The sequence below is a fragment of the Solenopsis invicta genome, chromosome 1 (genome assembly GCF_016802725.1).
Source record: "Solenopsis invicta isolate M01_SB chromosome 1, UNIL_Sinv_3.0, whole genome shotgun sequence".
NCBI lineage: Eukaryota > Metazoa > Arthropoda > Insecta > Hymenoptera > Formicidae > Solenopsis > Solenopsis invicta.
In genome coordinates, this window is record NC_052664.1 from 21,127,467 (window position 1) to 21,147,597 (window position 20,131).

The following is a 20,131-nucleotide window of genomic DNA, read 5'->3' on the forward strand; positions in this document are numbered from 1 at the left end:
TATATATGTAATACATAGCTTTAAAATCTTAAAATTAAATTCTTCTTGTGATTAAAAAAATAGTAATTTATGAAATTTTAGTAAAATAATAAATTTAAAGCTTATATATAATGTATAATCTAAAATAATTAAAATCGAAAAAATCGAGCCAACGATTGTTGCAGCAAAATCTTAGTGCTCAATAATATTTCTTATGTAATTTTAGATTATTTCTTATTAATTTTCCGAGTATTAGGATTGTACTTTACGTGCTATAAACGATGGTTAATTATATGTTATATATTTTTCACGATTTTATCTCAATTATTTAACGCTTATATTATTAGAATACAAATAAAAATTGAGATTTAGAAAATGACTGATTGTTTTTGCATTTAGATCAAACATTATTGGATTTTTCTAATATCGTAAATTGTACCCAATTTACTGTCTTCTGGAATGTATCAAGATTTCAAATGTTAAAAAGCAGATTTTAAGTATCTGTTTAGTATAATTCTTGTTATAAAAATCTGGTTGTTACTTCATTACTGAATAAAAATTGAGTCATCAGTAGGCAGCATCAGAATTCCTGCCAACCATAGATTGCGATACACTACGGTAGCAGGGTGGAGTTTAATCATGTGATCATCTCCATTTACTCATCATCTGCTGTATCGATCAGTAATAATCCTTACTGATGACTGATTCTGGTATCTCTCCAGTCCCCTTATGTAGCATTGTTGGACGTTTTTATTCACGAGTATAAAGCTACTCTGCGACATCTAGTAGCGAATGGGCCAGCTACATCGCCAGTTCAGTTTATGTATATCAGCGTCTGGGGAGTGCGGTGGAATGCAGAGGCGCTTGTGAAAGTACCGCTGCCACGTGTTCGCGATTCAGGCACGAGTTCATAGATTTTGCAAGACTCGATCCGCTCGTGTAAATATTTCATGAGTTCCTCTGATGTGCTGAATTATTGCATTTTTAGTGAAATATTTTAAGAAAGGACCAACTGCCAAAAGAAAAAAAAAACAAATCATGTATTCTCTTCACAAATAGGTTATGCAGCATGTGTCGCGAATTATAATACAATCAAAAAAGCATGCGAATTTTCGTGCAAAGTATAAAAAATTTAAAAAAAACGCAGTTATGTTATTCTTCTGTATTTTCACATATCGGTCTATATTCTCCTACTATTATTTGTTATTCTTCTGTTTTCAAAGACTTTAGAACAAAAGCCTCGAATAAATATTATTCTACGTTATTTACTTATTTTTCGCAGAATTTATCTTTTTTGTTGCAATATGATTTTTGATGCATTTGGTCTGCCTTGTCTACATTTCTAGATTTGTTAATATTTAATTAAAAATAAAAAAAACTATTGAAATATATTTTTATCAGATTTGAGTGATATGCCATCCATATAGTATGTCATATTATGTATATCATGTATTTATTGTTACACATCAGTGATGTTTTTTTTTTTAGATAAGCTATTGAAAATAAATAATTTGTAAATCAGATTTTGCATGTGAAAGTAAAAACAAACCATACATATTCTTAATAGAAATCTGTCTAATATATACACCTGTTTATCTGTATTATTATCACTTTATGAATATAGCATTACAAAATCGTAAATATAACATGAAACACAATCGAAAACTACTTAATTTATTGTGACATTATATGAACACAGAGACGTATTTTTTTATCTTAAAATGTGAGCGTTACTGACAATAAGTGTGACAACTCTCTGACTTCTATACTATATTATATCAATAATCAAGTTTATTAGGAAATAGTTATTGATAGATTTCAAAATCGAAAAAAAAATTAGCGACACTTGAATTAGTAGCAATTTTAACCCAAACATACATATAACGTGTACTATAGTTTCTCAGTACTGACAGTGAATAATTGAATGCATTCTTAATAACGACAATGATGTTTAATAAATTGTCGATAAAATTTCAATCTAAATTTCTACAAATTAGTACACTAAATAAAGATATAAGGAATTAGAAGACTTATTAAATAATTTTAAAGAAAAAAGCTTGCTATAGTTTGGAGTTTTAAGTTTGAGTTTTAATATTGATTTTTAAATAATATATCTTTAAAACACACACACACAACATAATATTCTACTTTAGCATTATGAAACAAAATAATGAAAAAGTAACGAATCGTTATATTAATTGATAAATGATTGAAATGAGACTAAAATAATATGTAGAACGCATATTTTTGCTTAATATACTTACATACATACGTGACAAGTATAAATCTAGAATTGAAAACGTTACTGTTAAAACTTAATGCACTACCGTTACTCGTTACAAAAAGTAACACCATATTGATATTCAATTAATAAATAATGAAAAAATAATGATCTTTGTCTTTAATTAAATGTTACTTATTTTAACAAATAATTTGGTTATTTTACATATAACACATGTTGAAACATTATATAAACGTAGATTCTAATTTAATATTTATATAAGTACAACACGGATGTATATATATTATTTACATATTGAAAAAAAAAAATTACGCCCCCGGGTGGGCTCGAACCACCAACCTTTCGGTTAACAGCCGAACGCGCTAGCCGATTGCGCCACGGAGGCTCGTTGAGTTTGCTATCTTACATATTATATATGAGTATGAGTACGAATAAATTTATTTAATTATTACAGTTTAGAAATATATAATTATAATTAATTATAAAATAAATATATTGTTTCAATAAACACATCTAAGAAATATTAAATAAATTTTTGCTTTATTATATATTATAGCAGAGCAGATGTTGCAAATTATTTGAATTTCTGAGACAAAAGATAATTACATTACAATTTGTATAATTGATTTTTTTAATTGTATTTAATTTTTTTGTTGCCTTATTTGATATTGATTACGAGTTTACAATTGTCCTATTTTTTAAATAATTTAGTCTATTATGTAAATAATTTTAAATAATAAGTCTGAAAATAAATATGCTTGCTAAATTGCATCACGAATATATCGCTCGATCACTTTGACGCATTTGTAACAAGAAAAATAGCGTGTTTCCGAAACTACCATTATCCATTGCGTGTCGGCTCGCGATGAGAAACAGAAAATCGAGTGCTTCTTTCATCGTCGGACAACAGCATGCAGCTGAAAATGTACAAAATTGACATGCAATAACTCAAGCCTACTTATATCGCAAAAATAAATGCGATAAACAGGCCGGCTTGACCTGTGAATGAAATCAAAATGTGCGAAATCGGAAAATCGCGAAACGTTGTTTGTCCGTACAGTTTTACTGACAATGTTTGTATTGAGCATTGAAACCGATGTACTTTCAGCGAATTTCAATTTTGATATTGTAGACACGCGAAATGGCTTTGTGTTTATTCGTGGCGATGAAAATAGGATAGTTTCAAATTTATTTATTTATTTATTTTTTTTTTTTTTTTTGTATCGATAAAATGTCGGAAATATATGTATATATGTGCATACATGTATATGGATTTGTGAAACATCCATACTTATTTTGATTAGACATTTATATTGATTCGGGATACATGGGAAAAATAATTATGTTGAATTATTTAAAGAATTCTATCAGATGTTTAATTTGCTAAAATGTCAAAACTTTGCAGCAACATTATCATGCTTGATCGTTTTACATAATTATTTTAATGGTTCAACATAAAATTACTTTCTAATCTATATCTAGATAAATTTTTAGATCCTGCAGTAAAATTATTTCTTCCGTGTGTATTATAATCTGATAAAAATAGGTGTGCATATCCTAATATTTTTTTTATATAAAAATTTTCTATAATGTTTTGTCCGACAGAATATTATTCTATGCGCTTCGAATGCGTCTCAGTCATCGAACGTGTTAAATATTATGGTAGATTGAACTTGCCGAAATCGTACTAGTTTCATTAGTAGAGAATAGAGGTTTTTCATGAAGTTTTACTAAGGAAAAATCAATTCTAAACTTGTCGAAGAAGATGAGATTTTTGTAAACGCATATAATTGGTAGCCATCAATATTTAGCTACGAATTCGAACTCGTCACAACTTCAATATTTACATCCAAATAAAAATTATGGTTGATATCGGTAGACTGAATCTCGCTCTTTACGTCGAGATTCACAGTAACATTAAAATGCAACGAATGCAAACATCCGCGGTAGAAGCCGAGTCGAGAGTGACTCGGATGAAATAATATTCATGAAAATATTTTTGCCCGCATAACTTGGATCCATGATCCTCAAAACCAAATAATACGTATTCAAGTATACAGAAATACGAGTTTGACGTGCGATCGGACGATAATAAAAATAGAGACAAGGCTCTCATCAGTTTTGCATACGGGTTCAAAAATTCTGAATGCACTGCTAGCTTAATCTCTCTCCGGCAGTTTCTACATTGCGGATTATATATTTGTCGTATAAAATATTTTAGAGGCCCAAAGCTTTTATTATTAATATTTTGGTGCAAAAAGTTTCGTAAAAAATATAGAAATTGAAGAAACAGTTGTCTCTTAGACGAGAATATAAATTTCGAACTTTGAAGATAAATCCGTAAATTAGATGAGAAAGAGACGAAGCCTTAAAAGTCTCGTTAAAACTTTTCACATAGACGATTCATGCGAACATTGAGGTTCATTATAGTGACGGATAGTACATACTTTAGATTCTTTCGATTAGACTACCTTCTCCGAGGTTAAGCTTGTACCTGACCGCACATTATTTATATACATGTACGTACAACAGGCTCTTGAGCTTCCCGTCAATTTGCGTCGTTGGCACTGGCTTATATCACGAGCCGTTTACGATCATTTATCGGCGCCGACGTCGACGTGGAACTTAAGGCACTTAGGGCAAATCGTGATCTACGAGCGAGCCAAGAGGGGCACGGCTCCGAGGGAGCGGCTCAACTTGCCTCAAGACACCCCGAGATAGCCCCCGTTCGAAGTGCCGTCACTAATTAAGAAATACTTCCCTTGACGCTTACCCTAACGGCTCGGACACGCCTGATTCTGACCCACACTTTCTCGCAAGGCGCCGATCAGCGCCAACGTTTATCTACTTATCATTATCGGAAGAGAAAATCGAAACTGTTCGCATTTTTCAATGTCTCAACGTAACGAGAGCAGCCCGATTCCACTATCCACTACACTAAATAAAATAACGAAAATAACTTTTTTTTTTATAAACGATTTTATAGCATTTTATAGCACACACAGCATTCCATCGAATACAGTTTTACAATAATAATTCTATAACAGTAAAGATTAATTTATATAAATCGTAAATCTCCGATTTTTTTAAAAGGCTTTTAAACTATTATTTTTGCTTTTACATGTAATTTAATGATACTTCTTCATATCAACAGTATTGATTGAAACAATAACAGTATCATAACAGCCTATCAAAAAGGGGAGTCTGTATCATTTTACATTTTGCAACTTCAATTGTTTGTGAATTGTGAATTCAACTGGCGTCATAAAAAAGTTTTGTTGGATTAGATATCTTGATCTCTCATTCTTTTAACAGTGCACTCTCGCGTTGAAACGATTTGCACGACTTTCACGAACTCATATCCTACTCGAACCGTATCTTGGGTCTAAGTTGGACTTCGAATTAAAATCTAAAAGTTAAATGTAAGACGACAGATCAAATTTACCGAGCAATCGCTCCTTTATATGCGCATCGAATATATATTTTCGAGCAAACACGAGCCCATGAAAGTTGGATTAAAACGTTCTCGAAAAGTGATCCAAATTGCCATCCGAAAACTTCATAAAATTTAAACAGCGACGATTCTTCTTCATAAAATTAGTGCGAATGAAATCGTCGAGATAAATATCGTTACAAACTCTTCACACGAATTTAAGTTATCTGCAAGAATAGAAATTTAAAGAATTGAAGGATTAGGTCCCTAGCGAATTGAAAAAAAAAGAGGTACTTTTCAACCTGTAAAATTTTTATTTATTAGCAAAACAGGCGCTACACAGCTTTTGTAATTTACAAATTACAAATTTACTCGATACATACATTAACCCTTGACACACATAATTGTCCAAATCTGTCAAAATCTCAACAATGACAGTAGCACACGAAGTAAGCATATTGGGAGAATCAATTAGCATTACGGAAAAGCGTCAATAATAAATTTCGAGAGATGCGCGACTATTGATTTAACATGGACTTTTTTCAGATATATATAGCAGGAAAGAGATAGAGAAATACTGTGTTTCTTCAGTGAAAATGTGTATTTCTATTAAAAAAAACACAAGTTGCAAAATTCAAATAATTAATAAATAATAACAGCTGAACAAATGCGCATATCGCAGTCACGATTCAGCTTTTATAAATTATCGGAAATTTTTTTTTTATAATTTGTCATTTTTGGATCAGAAAAATTTTTAAAAACTTTATTTTACACGAAACTACATATATTTGAATTTGAAAATTGCGTTTCTCCGAAAAATTTCTTTCTTCTTTTGGTTGCAATTTAAGAAAAAAATTAAAAATTGGAGAAATTCTCCGTGATTTGATGTTGAATGTTATTAAAAATATTACTTCCAAATTTCAAATTAATCAGATAAATCACATTTTAATTATCGTGGTTACTGCTTTGACAAATGTTTTCATAAAAATGTATTCAAAGTTTAACAACATTTTTTTATTGTAAATTTGTATTTTATTTTTTTAATCAAGTATACATATTTTCAAAATAAAAACGTTATATATCTATCCTTTTAAACAAGTTTTACATGTTGTTGAAAAATACCTTGTTTTTTATTCGTTAGAGCTGTATGACTCTTTAACATGATTTTTAATATTTTTATTATATTTAATACAATTTTTGCAATTAGTTTTATTTTACGCTATTATTGTGTATTTTATTTTCATTACAATAATTATAAATAATTAGGGAGCTGGAAGAAGCTGCGTTCGCTTTAATATCGACGTTTTGCACGGTTGTATTCAGTAAGTATATCGAAACTCGATCGCACTTATGTCGCATAATACATATTGGCGCTGCTTATCGGAAGCGTTTGAAATCGCGTTACGTAATCAAAATTGTGTCATCATGTCGAGAGCCGCGGCGTACTGGGGTACGATGACGTTTAATTGGACGGTATTTGCTGAACGCATGTAATCACCTGTTGCACGCAGGATGCGCCCCGTTAACGTTGGCGCGCTAAAATAAATTCCCGTCGGATATTTCTAAACGGAATCGGCATTCACCCCACAAAGCGCAGGGAGGTCTTTCCGGACAATTTAGGGCTTTCGCCAGCCACTGCGATCCTTACGAGTAACTGACCAGAATTTAATGTCTCGCGGATTCTGATTAAGGCAGAAATAACTTTTTACTGTTTATTATTTATTGCTATTATATAGAGATTTGCAATAAAATATTTATATAAATTAAATAATAATAGCAATTATGAAGTGTGACAACGTATTCCTTAACGTATTTGCATGCTTCTCGTAACGTTGATGAAATAAATTTATTAATAAATTCTTTTAAGTGGGATGTATGCATTTTATCCAGGTTGTTTGATATTTTTTCTATTACATGTAATATATCATAAAATAATATTTTGTATTTATATTTAAATATTACGTCCAAGTAGTTATTACATTAGGAGAACATTATTTGGATTACATTTATATTTAATAATAACAAATTTATACTCTTACAAATGTGTCACATGATATATATGTTATAAATATGTTATATATATGTTATAAATAAAATTATTAGTCTCTACAACGTGGGGTACACGTGCGGTCTAAACGGAACGTTACCGAAAATCGATTTGGCCGGGAGCATGATAAATTTCTTGCAGTCGAGCATCTCCACAATAACAGCGATCATAAATGTAACACAAGGCTCTCAATCCTAGCCCCTTAAACATTGCCTTACCCTTGAACGGTTAAATCTTTTCCGTTCGTCCGGGGCGATGTCTTATTGGGTCACGGGGTATGCGTGTGCATGTCCTTCGAATTCTGTCCTTCGAATTCCAGAACACGCCGGAATGACGAAGGGAAGCCCGAGAATACGTTGGTAGTGTCGATGACGGTCGACATATTGGGATTTTCATTTGAACAGTAGGACGTCGTGGAATGTGACGCGGGTCGAAAGTCCAGGAATGAAATAATCCTCGCGAAATGGGTGACCTTATATCCTTTACATGGCTTTACACGCGAAAGAGAGAGAAATATAGCTGTCAATTTATCTGACACTTGTAGTTTTTCTCAAGCAAAAATAGACGTTCGTTGTGTATTAAATGTGTGAGCATTCTTGTATTTTTATACTGATTAACAAATAAAACGAAAAGATATATTCGTCTCCAGAAAATGAACACACACCTGTGATTGAATTATATTTTGGATTGAGTTTATTTCCTTTTTTTCTTCGCTTAATTCAAGAATTGCTCTAACAGAGATAGAAAATTACGACTAAAGTGGAAAATATATTTAAAAAAAAAAAAAAGAAATGAATATGATAGCAGCTCATACAACAGTACGAGTTGCTAAAGCAAACTTGTAAATAGGATGAAAATTAACCGAGCAAATAAGATCAAATATTATATATTGACAAGACGAAACTAGAAAAAGATCTAAAAATATATACATGTAACTATGATTTAAACTTTATATTGTGACATATAATGTATATTTTTCAATAAAATTATAGAAAATGTATTCGTTGTGTACCAAATTGCTTCACAGATATATTACGTGAATAATCAAAATAACGCTAATGGAAAAACAATCTCAACCTCTTATCTAAGAAGCTGTTTTTAAATATCCCTTATTTTTAAAGAAACTCTGTAAATCTGAATCAGTGGATATTCACTGATTACCAGTGGCATACTTGGCACTGATGAATCAGTGATTTTTTAAATCTAAAAGTCAATGAAAGTTACTGGTAATCATTGAAAAGTTCTTATTGATCAATGAATTAATAAATGCACTCGTAAATACTAATAAATACGCAATAGTCATTAATAAATACACCATAAATTCATTGATTTTTCAATTCAGATAATCACTGATTATCACTGGCATACTTGACACTAATGATCAGAAGTATTAACTGATAATCAGTGATTATCCACTGATTCAGATTTAGAGAGAAGGTTTCTCACACGACGTCTTAGCACGAATCAAAATATTCCATTTGATTACAGTATATTGGAATAATCTTTATATCGTGCGAAGACGTAATAGAAAAACACTATCCGAGTCTACCGAAAAATGTTTTTGGGGCAGAGCGCCTTCAATGGAACCGGAATCGGTTTTTCCTCAAGGGGTTGCTCCCTTGATAACGCATATTTCTCACGCGATATCGATATTTCTGCGAGAGCCGGCTAGCGTGTGGTACGGCGAACGTGTATTTTCCGTGGCAACTGTTGAGAATAATCCGATCGATCGCGAGAGCGGCATTTAATTATCACTAAGGGGATTGTCGGGCCGCTTCGAGTTGTCGGATTATCGCGCGTACTGAAGTCGCCCGAAGCAAATTAACTCCGTGCCTTGATTTCATGCAATCATCCGTGGCCGAGAACCGAGAGCTGTGCACGAACCGCCGATTAGAACGCTTGTGTATGCGCAATTGCATCGGTCGCGAAACGAACGCCCGCACACGGAATGCAACGACCTATCGATCGAATGCGAGTCGCTTCGAGTCTCGCGGTTCGCCGCCGAGGGGCGAGCGACCAATTTCGGGGCACGAATTATCCCGATAGGAACTTTGTGTAACGCGTATACGTTGTTATTACCGCGATAATTGGATCGGTCGGTTTGCCGATACGGCATTGAACTTTGGTCGAGAAAGCCAAAATATCTAGGCCACTTTGCAGCTTGCTTTGGTAGAAAAAACACGTACGCGCACGAAAGTTTATAATTATTAGCTGGAAAATCAAAATATTAGAAAAATATTATAGTTACACAAATTAGAGATTTTACAGGAGTGTTTTTTGATGTGATTGAAATACCTACATAAAGTTTGCAAACATATGGATAATATTTTTCAATAAAAATTAATTAAATATACAATTATTAGCTGGAAAGTTAAAATACTAGAAAAAAAAATTGTAGTTAAAACAAATAGAAAAATTATAGTTAGTGCAAATTAGAATCTTTAAAGAATATTTTTTTAATACAATTAAAATATCTATACAGGGTGAATTTTAATTCCTGTGTCAACGTTTTACAACGTAAGAGATGACTTACCAACTGCAACTGTAAGATTCACTCTGCATGAGTGTATGTGTATTCACACATACAGAGTGAATTTTACAGTTGTAGTCAGTAAGTCGTTTTTATGGTAAAACGTTGACACAGGAATTAAAACTCACTTTGTATATAAAGTATGCAAGCACATGTGAACATTTTTTTAAATAAAAATTAATTAAAGCTCTAAATTATACATAGAATTGTATAAAAAACTTTCGTGTAATTTAATATAACTTTACAAGCTTTCTATTAAATATTATCTATTAAATTCTATTTTATTGTTAGACGATCTATAATATAATTCACATACGTTCCCGTGTACCGGGAGAAAAAATTTCTAAATTTTAATAAATATTTATTTGAATAGTGATAATAAAATATTTACTTACATTATTTGAATAAATTTTTATTAAATTTAGTAATTTTCCTCTCACATTCATGTAAAAAAATTCAATTTGTTTTATTTCTAATTTTATACACCATTTAATTGCGTATGTACTTTAATATTTTATAATATGTTCTATTCTGATTGTTTTGACATGTTTTTATATATAACGCGGGGCACAAAATTATAAATAGAATTCTGACGGAATGTTAAATTCTAACGTGAACTATAGATTGCTTAAAGTTCCCAATAAATAAATGAAAAATTTATAACTTTTGATCAATTTACGTTATCTTTTTTCTACGAAAGACCTATATGTATAGAGAAATACCCGCTATAGCCTGGTTCTGAAATCCTTCAAATCCGTCTTTCCAAAAATGATGGATAGCTCACGACGGCTCTTAGATGCAGCCCGAAAATGCATTGTGAGCATTCGGTCGAGATTCTTTTTCCGCCTTCTCCATTTTCCTTTCGTTTTCATCCCTCTACGTGCGGCTGTCGAGTATCAAAGCTTCGAAACTTCCGCTCGCGCGAGACTGAAACTCTAAATGACGTTCGACGTAAGCACCGTTACGGTTTGGAAACTTCAAGCTGTCAGCTTCCGGCATCTTATCGCTTTTGCTTGCATGTTCCTCCCGTCGTCCATCGCCTGGTGATTTGAATTCATTCGGCGTCGCTCGGCATTGTGACTTACTTTCAAAACAATTTAAAAAAAAAAGGCATTTCTTTTATCATCTCTTCTTCTTCAAAGACTCTTTCAAGAAGGTACGCCTCCTTTATTATTGATAAAATGCGCGTGTACCTTTGTAGGGTCGCTCTTGTTCCCTCTCTCACTTTGTTTCTTTGTACTTTGATAAAGACAGAGAAAGAGGAAAAAAAGCAGTTGTATTTTTTTATCCAGTTGGAAAATACATCGCAAGTCATTTTTATGCATTTCACTTTACATCTACGTAGATTTGAAACGCCACGTCGGATTCGTGATGCAGATCCGTTGAATCAGACTTCCGCTTTTTCGCTATTCAATCCTTTTATAACTACACACACTCTACCCTACCTAGGCGAATGCATATCACGACGCATCGCCGCGAATCGCCAGACCGTCGCAAATGCAAAGCAAATCTTCCGGCGTAGCGGCCGGAAGTTTCAAGTGTCACGGATTCCTCGCTTTTGTTGCTTCACGACTAGCAGGACTGCGATTCGCAAGCAGGTCCGAAGTTTCTCGAGTGAAGCTGTGCTCATCTGTTTTCGCAATTTATTTTTCTTCAAAGCCACAAATCGAATGTCTCTCGTCATTATCGTGTATATTAGCCGATTTTGCTGTAAAATTGCGTTGAACATTATGATAATTGTTTTCCGCGAATTTAATATGCAAATTGGACGTCGCCACTCGTTCAATTATTACTTCTTAGGATAATAAAAAGGAATTATTTTTTGTATACATTATTTTTTTAAATGATTTTTCCTAAAAATAAATTGTTTTTTGGAAATTTTTGTGAACAAACTAAATCGATTATAACTTTTCATTTGTTTTAATACAAAGTTTTGTCTTATAAGTTGCAAAGTTAAAATGACATTTCTTTCTCCATCTCCTTCCCCCTCTCCTGATCCAATAAATTTGACGCATTGAAAAAAATATAAAAATTCGCAGCAAATTCTCAATGGATCTATAATAAAAATATTTTAATAACTCTTTTTGACCAATATTCTACATCGGCATACGTAATTACTGAAACATTTGAATTAAAATCTTAAAATTTAACAAAATTGCGGCAGAGCAAAATTCGTGTTTTCAGAATTTTTTCGCGCACTTTAAAAAAAAGGTTAAATAATTGATAAATATAAACAAATTATGATTCACGAACTGCAAAAAAGCGTCTGTAATCTGTAATAATAATGCAAAGTTTCAAATCAATCGATCAAGCCATTTTTTTCGGGACAGTTTCTCGCAATTTTAAAAATATGGTTTTGAAAAAAACAGTTTTAAAGTTTTAAATTGATTCTTTATTATCCAAATATTTTCTTATCAATCGTTAATGTACTATTTTAGGACTATAAAGTGGGATTCAAAAAAATGCAATAACAAAAATCGATTTATTTTACCCTTTCAACCAGAAAGAGATAAGTGCATAAAATAAAATTAAATATAATTTTGCTGAATTCTAATGCGAATTATAAATTGCTTAAAATTCCCAATAAATCAATAATAAATTATAGATTTTAGTTAAGTGTTTTTTTGAACAATCTATAACAGAACTTTGAAACTGAAATCTGAGAAATTTTTTGCGTAGGCAAAAGTAGACGAAAACGTTATCTTACAATTATACGTTACAAATATAAAAAAAGCGTAAAAAATATATATTTCTTACATTTATTTGTATATCTCATTTTGTGTAACTATTGTATAAAAAAGATCAAAGAAGGATCTTTAAAATTAAAATTATAATTATAAAGATTTCTATCTAATTTTTAATATCTTATTTAACGCGTAAAATTTATTAAACTATAAGAAAGTGCAGAGAGATGTCTGTTAATTGTAACGTTGCACATCTAATCTTTGTAATTTCCGCTTTTAGCAGTAGATTTTCTCAAATATAACACACGTCCTCTCAAGTATGTATTTCCTGACGAGACGTGACATTTTCCGGTGTTAGGGCATTAGTTTCATTGTTGATAATTCGAGATGTCATTAGTCGTCCAATGATTATGATGGTGTCCATCACGAGCGTCAAGGGCACTCTCTCAAGCATTTTCTCTCCCTCTTCTTCCTGTGAGCCTCTTTTCTCCAAGCATACAGCACTCCCGTAACCCAATTTAGCGGAGGACACAAAAGAGCGTTCGGCGATATCGAGCCGTAAGATGCGCGACCTACTTACGAGACCTCTCTCCTGCCTTACCTTTTTCTCTCTCCGTCCCCTCCACGACCTACCTACGCCGCCTGGTTCCTTCACCTTAGCCCTTTTTACAACCCCGATCGGACGATTACGAGCACGTCCGCGTATTTGTTTTCTAAATCCCCGGAGATGCGTTTTTATTTCTTCCGATTCTCGCGCCTCGCGTCTTGATTCTATTAATCCTCAATCGTTGCAGTCAATCAGTATTATACCGCTGAGAGTACATCGGAAACGTTTACAAAGGAAACTTATAAGCTTGCTCTTTTCCCCCTTTCTCTCTTTTCACTTTTTATATTGTACTTTTTTTTTTTTTTTTTTTTTTTTTAAGAAACGTTTTGGATGTTGCTCTAATTTTTGGAAAACTATAATTTGTTAATATATACTTGAAAGAAATTCTTATGATATACAAATTGTAACAGATAATTCTGACAGAGGTTTGATGAAATCGTAGTTGATTCTCAGTCGCATTTAATTTGTATCACTGACAGATTGCAACATTTCCGAGGCTTTTAGATATAATTTTATTTCAGAATTATTTAAAATACCGAAATTTGCCATGCTTAATGAAAATTCGCCATTAATTTGTATAATTATGCGTTGCATTTTTATCACATCACAGGTTGCGAAATTACAGAATAATAATTTCCGCATTTTTGTGGATTTAATTTCAACTTATAAAGCACGTTTTCCTATATCGGATTTATTGCTGGAGAAAAAAATACGTATTTGTAATTTTATTATATTCTTTATTATACAGATTTTATAATTAAAATACTGCACTCGGAATGAATATGTTATAATCTTTATTACATAACCAGAATTCTCTCAAAAAATTTAATTCAACGAAACAGGAAATTTATATGTAGCTTTTGAATTTATTTATTTACAGTGTTCTGAAAAAAGTCTTTTGAAATAAAACACTGTTTTTTTACATTAAAAGAAGCATGTTTAATGTTTCTGACAATTAATAAAATAATTATGGTTAAGAGCTCCATTTTTATAATTTTAATTGCTATAATTTTAGTAATAATAATTTTATATACAACTCTGTACAGTTGTTTCAAATAAGAATACATTTTATGTTTAATTAAAAACATCAAAATATGAATGATAAGAATAAAATAAACCTTTTAATACATTAAATGCAATTACAATTATGCATTATAATATTTTTTTAGCTTTTCTTTACATTTGCTTACTATTTACGTAATAATAACTAGTAGCTACAATTTGCTTAATTAAAACAACTGTAAATATAGTTAGCACTGAAAATAACTAGAAATTATAATTAAATCGTGCAGATAATGGCAACCATTTTTTTCTCTCAGTGCAGAAGTGCGATATTAGAAATTATGGTACAACCACACGTGCGGCCAATAAGAACGGTGCAAATAACGGCAAGAATATAAAAAATCTCGTTCGTCTCGATTTCGCGTAAATTCTATTCACCGACTACGTTTCTTTTATCTTCGCTACGTGATTGTTTTATCGCCGTTGTTGCGGTTGAATAAGTCTTCTACGCCGCTGAACGCATACAGCCTCGTGATGCATCGACGTGCATCCCTCAACGCATTGTGCGTGCTAGGCGAACGTGCGCATCTTTGAACATGTTCCCGCTACTGTGCGACTGCACTGTAGCTAGAAAACGCAGAGCGATCGTCGTTACACTCCGTAAATATCAACATGTCAGAATTTCCGAGCCACATCAACAGCGCGATTCTCGAAAATGCGGAGTCGTCGCCAAGAGCGAGTTTCGTGCGCGAGACATGACATTTCATGAAAAATAGTCGGAGAGAAAAGAGAGGCGTACGTATATACATTTTCAATTACCGGATCGTATTATATGTATGTACGTTTTAAATATACTTGCGGATAATCTGTTTTCGTTCGTTCCTCATCGCTCTTCATGTTGCATACGGCTGAGCGAGGAATCTAGCGTCGCGTTCGTCGTGCAAACGTCTTAGGTCAGATCGAAACAATCTTCTTTAATGCAAAATGTAGAAGGCAAACAGTTAAACTACAAGCAACAACTAGATGGTGTATATTTTTTAATAATTTATTCACCCTATAAGGAACATGTATTTTTTTTTTTTTACGTGCCCGCTTTTACTTTTAGGGGATAAAACATCCCTTTGAAAAAAATCGGGTTTTTTTTAAGCGTACATCGCCGAAACTATAAAAAATACAAAAGAATGTTCTTAATGAAAGATGAGTGATTTGAAGAATACTTTATAACAGCGATAAAGAAATTTTTTAATAATTTTTTGAAATAGTTGAATTAAAAATGTCTTTGAGGAAAATAAAAATTTATTTAATTTAAAAAATGACGTTATTAGCCTTTCTTAAGGTAAATAAATTATTTGTTCAAATTGTTTCATTGAGACACATAATTTTTTGATTTAAAGAAGGTACTGACAGAAATGTAAGAAATAATTCAGGTGTTCTAGTTTTAAAAATATATTTCTTTCATATATTAAAAAAAAAGATTTGCGTTGCATATCTAAACTATTCCTGTTCTTTCATTCTAATAAAAGGAACAACCAAAAATTTTCTTCAAATCAAAGAAACTTTTCTTTAACCGTATAGTAATGCACAAATTTCTTTGATTCAAACAAATTTTTTTTGGCTCAAAGAAACTTTACTCTGAATGTTCATAAATACCATAATTTGTTGAAACAGTAATTTACACCATTCTAGTATAACAAATTTATTATTGTAGAATGTTATACACTATCTATAGTATCGCAATCATTATCTGAATAATAACTACATTTTAAAATATAAAAATAGTTTTCAAGCAAATCAATAAAAAGCAAACGTTTTAATAAATTATTAAATAAATTTTAATTAACAAATGTACCGTAGGTTCCATTACACACAATGTTGTTGCGAGTTTACAACTTGATTAGTTTCGGGCTACGTCACCGAAACTCCCTTTCAATTTTGGTCGAAACCGAAATCCAACCGAAACTTCATTTTTAACTGAAGCTAACCGTAACTGAAACCAAAACTGAATTTTCGATCAGAAAATCTCTAGTCTGAGGATCATTAAATGTTTTATCGTGCTGAGCCAAGCTGAGCTGAGCCGAGAGCGGATCGAGGGACGCGACGGGTGACACTATCAACGCCGAGGATATTTCATTTTACATGAGCCGAAGTGCAGCCGAATTGATTTTCCGCGAATTGATACCGATTGCACGGCCTTATGCGCGGGAGTAGGCTGATACCGAATGTGCCGCATACCGAGATTCCCTGAGAAGCTCCGACGTCTTTCAGACGCGCGCGCGAGCATCTCGGATCTCCGATATTCGATTATTCGCACGAACTGGGAGACCCTCTTCTCCGCCCGTGCATCGCGAGATTCAGCTGTCGTCAGCCGTTTTGTATTTTGCAGCGTACACGTCGGAATTGTTAGTCAAATCGCGCGATTGCATAACAATAGCCCTTCGTCGACGGTCTGGAACGAGATCTGGAATAAGTCTCTCGTTTAGCGTGAATCTCAAGTGGAAATCTCAAGGGTGCCGAGTGATTTGAATTGATAAGTTTATCGATTTTAATCGCGATTACAACAAGTCTGATAATTATCGAATGTACCTGTAACGAGAGAAAATGTAAAATAAGGAATGAGGAACCATCGCTGGCGGCGCGGTGGAGCGATTACGGATTATACGCATTGCATTAACGAAGCTATAAAGTATATACTCACAGAGCATTAAGTCCCACCTGTTGCATTAAACTTTTTGTCTAAACATAATTGCTGTTAATCGAGACACGCGGGCGGGCGTAGCTAAAATATTAGTTGTTAACGCGCAAATATAGTGCGTTACACGAATTCCACTGGGTGGAATTCCATTCGTCTATCATCGTGTATCACTGTTAAAAATCGATAGCAGAATTTAATGTAATGTAACGGGAGCAAATTTCAAATGGGTTCATTAGAAACATTTAAAGTACATTTAATGTAAATTTAACGTCAAAAATGCAATAAATTTTATGCAGTTGCTTTTCAGTTAGATATATTTTTAATATGTAACTTTAAAATACATTGAATCTCATGACATATTTAATAGTGTACACGGAAGACACAGTTTTTTTTTTTCGATTCTACGAAATAAACACTTTACTGATTAAAGACATTTACGTCTAGAGTTATGTTTAATTGATGAAGTTGTTTCTTTAACTTGATTTTTTTTTTTAATTAAAGTGCAAATATTTTTGAGGAAAATAAAACTTTATTTGGTTTCAAGAGATGACATTAGACTTTTAAAGTAAATAAATTATTTGTTCAATTGCAACAAATAATTTTTTAATTCCAAGAAAGTACTAACAGAAATGTAAGAAATAATTTAGTTGTTCTGGTTTAAAAAAAATGTATTTTTTTCATTTAAAAAAAGATTTACGTTGCACAACGAAACTATTTCTCTAATTTTAGCAGAAGAAACAACGAAAGAATTTCTTCAAATCTAAGAAACTTTTCTTTAACCGTAAAGCAAAGCATAAATTTCTTTGATTCCAACAAATTCTTTTTTATTCGAAGAAACTTTTCTCTGAACGTATTAGAAACATTTTATTGGTAAATCCGATTCTCGTAAGTTTAATTTATCTTGAACAGTGCAATGTTATTTATATCTATGAAATGAGAGATTTACATCTATCAAATAAACTTCATAATCTTATGTTAAGACACTCTTATCTCGCGGCTTCGTATATCTCTAAAGTAAATATTCAATTTGCTTCGTTGGCATATCTTCCAGTGGTTTTTCAGTTTAACAAGAAGCTCCAATTACGATTCTCCGTTTCTCTCACTCTTCTTGGAATTTCTGGAATTCCGCGAGGCATTTCTGGGATTGCTCGACGAGAAGTAAGACGTATCCAGTCAGACGGGACTGCCCAGGAATTTCCGCCTTCCGGTGACCACGACAAGTTCGTTGATCTAATGTGTTACACGTACGTCACATGGCGGACATACTAAAATTGTATGCGCGTTTAATTAAAGGCATTTAATCCCGCGTGGCGCACGCACCTTCCTGAATTAAACGCGTAACACGCGCTAAACTAAACTGGGTGAGTCTCGTAAGCGCACGGCGGCGGTTCCTAATCTCAATGATAATCAAGGCGCGCACTGAAAGCAGAAGAATCCGGGCTACATTAGTTAGTTTCCCTTGTCGTAGTTGTACTTAGTATCCTTTTAACTTAATATGTAGTTCATTAGCGAAAAGGGTGAAATTTCAGATCGAAACTTTCGGAAAGTATCTTTCATCATCCAAGAGCGGAAGTTTCCCTGGTACGATACAATATTAAAGACGTCCCGTGGGACCTGACGAATGCCGGGAAATTCAGCAACATCCCTTTTCCCATCGGAATGTTAATTATCCACGTACGCAGCGCTTTTGCAATCTAAACGTGAAATTTCGTCGATGAAGTTCGGCAATGTATCTCACTTCTCTCATCTCTTTCGCTGGAAGGACAAACGCCACTGAACTGAAAAAGGAAAATGGAAAGAACGATTTTGTTGAAAATACAGGTATGAAAAGGATTATGTTGAATCATTAAAATAATCACGTGCAAAAAAGGATTTGCTAACTGTTACCAAATTACTTTAATGATGCAACAGAATTATTTTCATATCTGTATTTTCAATAAAATTATTCTTTCAGTGTGACAATATAAATATTTATTTAAATAATAATAAATTGTTGGCGAACACTGCCTTTTCTCATTTGTATTTACTCCGATAAAATTTTTGATATTGTTAATCAGTGTTTACGAAAATATCATTCTTAATATCGTTTCTCATAATTTTCACTATAATTGACAGCGCATTGAACAAAGGTCTGTCAGATCTAAAGCATCAACGTTTTATCTCTGACATCGTGATTTTTTAACAGCTGGAAAGCGCGCTTCAAAAGCAGAGAGTGAGAAAGGTGTTACTCTGTAATCTGAATAATCGGATTGCTTGGCTGCAGACAAATTCGATATCGGTTGGCCGGGGTCAATCGCCTTTTTTTTTCGAGGACACGGGTATTTATAATATGCATATCCGTGTGCGCGCGACGATCCGCACAACGTTTAAATCTTTCATCCCCGCGGACAAATCGCCCGCTCCTTCATTATTCTCGAGCCAGGTTCAATTATTGCAGCGAGGTATCGACCGTTCACCAAAGTTACACCGTGCCCGGCGGAGCGATCATTATCTTCTCCGAGAGTATCGGGGTGAGTCGTGTACTGCTAAAATTGGACTTTACGGTTAATCGAGCGCAAACGATAGCGAGAATAAAATCGGAGACTCCGACCGACGAGAGATGGTGTATCGCGTGTTGCGCGTTGAGAAAACTATTCAATGGGAAATCCGTGCGTTTCGCGGGCAGAGGCGAGCACAGAGAAACTGGATAGAGCTCGAATTCTCCCGTAACGTTTACGATAATCGCGATATCGGTCTTAGCTCGACTGACGATCGGCGGTTGGCTCTTTTATCCCGAGACGTTGATCGATAGGTTCTCAGCACTTACGGCAATAAATCATCGGCCATCGATGAATGAATCTCTATTGCCGGTAATAACGTGATGAATCATCTCGAAAAAAAAATCAATGTCAACGACTTTTACGAGAACACGAGGC

The 20,131-nt window shown here is 33.1% G+C and overlaps 1 protein-coding gene and 1 non-coding gene across 7 annotated transcripts in view; one reads left to right on the plus strand and one right to left on the minus strand.

Moving 5' to 3' along the window:
• LOC105194771 (acetylcholine receptor subunit alpha-like) overlaps positions 1-20,131 on the plus strand; it is a 119,207-nt gene that overhangs the window by 59,381 nt on the left and 39,695 nt on the right. The gene's annotated exons all lie outside the window — the stretch shown is intronic.
• On the minus strand, positions 2,533-2,606 carry Trnan-guu. Its single transcript has one exon. It is a non-coding gene; the product is annotated as a tRNA-Asn (tRNA).